Here is a 5,384-nt window from a genome sequence, read left to right as displayed (position 1 = left end):
TATATTCTTGGCAAAAAGGAGTCAACAATTTCTCTACAGAAGATGGTTTGGAATATCCATGATAAGCACTAATTACAAATGGTGTAAATGACTTGTCACCATAAATTTTACCCAATATTGGCCAAATTTGGCTTTTACTGCTTTTTGATATTAGAAGTCCATCTATATTTAGGTCTATCAAAATTATTTCATTTTTCATTATGCATCTTGTGTGTGTCAATTGTTCAATTAATGCCTTTTCCAAACCATAGTGAAAAAAACTTTGATTTTGTGTCCATACCTCTACAATACTATTTCTCGGTGTATTCAAAAGTGTTCTTGCATCCTTTGGTAAATCGGTATGACCACATGTATGCAATTTAGTTAATAGTTCCGCCAAAGCAATGTGAGTAATGTTATGTCGTACTTTCCAAGAATTTAACCAAATTGATAATGGAAGTTTATTAGCCATTTGTGCGATATTCTCATCATTTTCTGGTTCAACAATTACGTGAACATCAGAATGTGGAATATTGATTGAAACTTTATTCAAATCTGAATTATATTCATCAGATAAAGTACATTGTCTTATTGTAGGCACATGTGCATTTATATCAGCTAGCGACTCTAAGTTGATTTCTTTACTGACTATAGATCTATGTACTGCTTGTCGCTCGTATCTTTCATAAGATTCAAAGCGCCGATTTTTTTGTCGCGAAGATAATTCTTTAAAACTTTTCGGCACCTGTTAATAATAAATTTATTCATAAAAATATTTATTTTAATTATTATTTAATTTATTGCTATATATATTGCTATATATATATCCAGGATAGGTCCTTTTAATTTCTCCACTCTAATATTTTGTTCCCATGCGTTTCATAATAAAATATTCAGACTAAAGTTATTTAAACTGATATGAATAATAATAAATATAATCAGCCGATAGTCAACAATAGTAAATTAATTTTTTCCAAAAAAGAGCTTTTAACATTATATAAATAAGTCATCACTGTTCTTTAAATAAATCTATTTATATGATTTAATTATATAATTTTTTCACATAATGATTCCTCTAATTCTATAAGTATTACATTATAAAACAGTATAAACATTTACAGTATACTACATTACAATATAAGAAATAAAAATTTCAAGGGAAACTGTATACTTTATTGTAGCATTTTTGGCATAAAGTTTTAAATATCTCAATGAAAAAAAGAAGTGATGATTTTTATATAACCATAAAAAATGTTTTTTTCCAAAAATTGAAATTATTATTTGTTACTTTATAGACCATATAATTCCATTACGAAACCAATGTTACAAAACCAATGATAATAAGCCAATAAGTATGCATTAATATATAAATATACAAATATTCGGCAACAAGTTGAAAAAAATTTAAGAAATTATTAAGTAAAAAATCTAGTAATAAACCTGATAATAATATAAATCGAAAACATAATAAAATTTTGTTGTACGAGATATTTTTACATGATCTAATTTAAAAATTGACATATCTTACGTGAAATAGACAATATTTCAAAAACTAAACATCTTTTATAATCGTACTTTAATACTAATTCATTCACCGAATAATAAAATAAATTAATTAATGTAAACAAAACACATAATATTTATAGCATTTTTAAAAAGATACGTAATCAAATAATTTTTTTGGAAAACAGTTGTGTATTTTATTTATACTAGCATTATACGTGTTTCACGCGCGTTATTTAACACATTTTACTATAATTTGCAATTACACATCAGCCTCAATACATTCAACTGTCAAAATATACAACAACAGCCACTCACGAAGTAAGCGCAGCAAGAGAACCAATCATCCGCTTCGCGGAACAACGACAATACATTACGAAATATACAAATCAATGTCATGACTTTTTTTAGAAAGGAATCAAACGACTCATTACTCTGTGCATGAAAGTACTTGTGAGTCATACATGTCAAAAAATACATAATTTACGAGATATTTAATATTTCGTAAAATATGCTGCTCTTAAAATTTCATTAGGTGTTTAAAAAATGACGATAAAATTTGTTTTGTTTTCGATTTATTTTGCTATCTAAATCATTGCGTTAATTTTCTCTCACCTGTAGTCGAACACTGTGCATATTTAAATGTATAAAAGAAAATATACATAAAAAGTATAAAAGTAAAACTATTTAAGGCACGATCAATAAAAAACAAATATGTGTAACAAGATCTTAGTAATCAATAATACTCATAATGTGATTGAATATTGTATATTTTCTAGTTCAAATTATGTACTGTTACTTTCGAAGGACCGAAATTGACACAAATTCTTGTATAACTGACAATGAAAATAAGGAGAACCTTACCTCTCACCAGAAAATGGAGACTAGACAGGAAAAGACAAATACAAAAAGCATAAACAGCTGTCAAGGACAAACAGCTTTGCACACAGGTCCGTTGCAAATCAAATTGCAAAACAAGCTTTATTTGACACGTGGAGGCAGACTGAAAATAAAATAAGTATTATTTTAACAAACAGACATAAAATGTATAGGAAATAGTAATGGCAATTTTCATCTATAAAACAATTATAATATTTACAAAAATTAATTAAAATCGAGGAACGGCTTATAATAAATAGGTACACACTAACTTATATCTTATTACTTTTTATGAAATTAAAAAACAATATGTAATTGCATTTTATAATTGCTTAAAAAGCAATTATGTGTTTTATTTACACCATTTTATTCATGTCATTATTCTGTACATAAAAAGTATTAAAGCACAATAATAAAAAAATTAATAATTTACAAAATATATCTTTTTATGTTAAAATATGCCGTTCTCAAGTTCCATTAAATAAAAAAGGATAAAGAAAAATTTTTTTTGTTTTTTGCTTATATATTATGCTATCTAAAATAAACGTTTCAATTATGTATCACTTATTGCCGAATATTTGTGTACATATACAAATATATATGAATATATGTAAGAAAATATGTAAAAAAAGAATCTTACCTCTCTCCTCTCAAGAAATGGAGATAAACAGCACAAACAACTGCGAAGGGCAAAAGTACTTCTAAAGTACAACTTTCTAAAGAAAGCGAAGTTGGTATAATGAGTAGGATACCAATGTCTGTTGCAGTCAAACTATAAAATGATCAGTTCGTTAAGACACACTAAAATCACAAATCACACTCAAATAACAAATATTTCAGCAAACAGATAAAAAATAAACAAAAAATGACATTGATAATTTTAAAGCAATGTTAATCTATGTAAAAATCATTTTTATATAAATAAATGCAAAAAATTAAGGCACGATCAATGAATAACAAATGTAACAAGATCTTAGTAATCAATAATACTCATAATGTAATTGAATATTGTATATTTTCTAGTTCAAACTATGTACTGTTACTTTAGATCTATAAGTAGCGCTTAATACATACATTGGCTGCCAAGGAGCTAAATCTTTACTTAGCAGTCAACGTTTCAAACCGGGATGCTTTCCGATTCACGCATGATATGCATAATGCATTATCCTTGTTTAACATTCAGTGAACGAGGATAAATAATGTATCATACTTCATGATATATATGATGTTCATGCGTGATAAAGAATATATCCCAGAATAGTGATATCACAACATTAAATTGATAAATTAAAATTACTAATGCTTACAAACATCTATTATATCTTAAAGATATCAAATAATATATTATATTATTGTGTTATTTCGATTTACTTTTAAAATATAACTTTTACAATCTAACCTCTAACTTAAAAAAATATATATTAATTTTGGACAGACGAGAGAATAAAAAAAAATATTATGACAGTATGAAAAATTATTTTTCTATACTTATTTTATAATTTCTGTAAATAGTTTGGAGGAAAAAAGGAGAATTATCTTAAATTATTACCGCAAATTCCTAGATTCAAGTTGTCGCATCGCCAGATCGGTTGGAAAAGGCAGAAGTCATACAATAATCTAGAAGGACTTCTATTTGCGCTACAGTTTCACTTGGCTGTACTGACTTTTAGCGCCAAATGTGAATATTAAATAATATTAAATATTATAAATTACTATTTTAGTAATAAATATATATTATATATATATATATTTGAAAATAAGCACAAGAAGTTGACAAACATAAGTCGACTAAAAGTCGGACGTAAAAAGACGGCATTAATTTTTCGAAATTGGTTGACTTCAAGTCAACTTACAGTCGACAGTTAAAGTCGACAAAAATCAGTCTAAAAATAGACGGCTTAACGTCAACTTTACGAGTCGACTTGAAGTCGACTGAAAAAAGTCGACAATTCGTCGGCAAATAGCCATTTGTGCTGTGTGGGAGTTCATATATTTGGGCATCGCACAAGGTTTGAAACATTGTGTAAATATAAGTTTGCATACAAATCGTGAATTGTAGCTGCAATTCAATATAGATGGTATGAAACCACATAAAAGTAGCAACAGAACACTATGGCCAATTTTATGCAAGGTTTATTTTGAACTGAACATCTACAAGCCTTTTACAGTTTAGTTGCCGTATATTCCGGAAATCATAAACCAAAAATTCTTGAACAATATTTGAGCAAGTTTATTTGTGAAATTAACGAATTGCTTCGTGAAGGGTTAATAATTGGAGAAACACAGGTATCAACTAAAATAAAATCTTTTATTTGCGATACTCCAGCACGTTCCTATTTGAAATGTGTAAAAGGACATATGTCCTGTGATGGTTGTGAAAGATGTCACGTAAAAGGTGAAAAACATGAAAATGTTACTGTATTTTTAAATATTCATTGTGATAAACGCACAGATGAAGAATATCGGGGTTTTAATGATATAAATCATCACACTGGAGTATCTCCACTTATTTATATAGAACCAAACATAAATATGATCAATCATTAGATTCAATGCATTTATTTGATGAAGGAGTTATGAAGAAATTATTAAATTTTTGGATGTGTCAAAAAAATGGAAAATTAAATATTGTGGCTAAAACTGAATTAGATCGGCGAATTGATTTGATAAGAAAATTTATCCCATGTGAATTTCACAGGAAAATTCGTAGTACAAACTTTTTTGATAAGTACAAGGCATCAGAATATAGATTTTTTTGTTGTTGTATTGTGATCCAGTTGTTCTAAAAAATTTTTTAGATAATTATGTATTATTATAAGAGTAATAATGTAGTGTATAAGATACGATGTAATGATTGCGATGCCTCATATGTAGGCCAAACCAAAAGACAAATAAGAACGAGAGTCAGTGAACACAAGAGAAATGCCATGTTAGATATCTCAAGACACTCAGTCATCACGAATCATATGTTAGAGTTTAACCACACGTTTGATTGGAATGGAGCTGTCTCTTATACACATCTC

The sequence above is a fragment of the Wasmannia auropunctata genome, unplaced genomic scaffold (genome assembly GCF_000956235.1).
Source record: "Wasmannia auropunctata unplaced genomic scaffold, wasmannia.A_1.0 LD336078.1, whole genome shotgun sequence".
Lineage (NCBI taxonomy): Eukaryota > Metazoa > Arthropoda > Insecta > Hymenoptera > Formicidae > Wasmannia > Wasmannia auropunctata.
Note: the sequence above shows the minus strand (reverse complement) of the source record.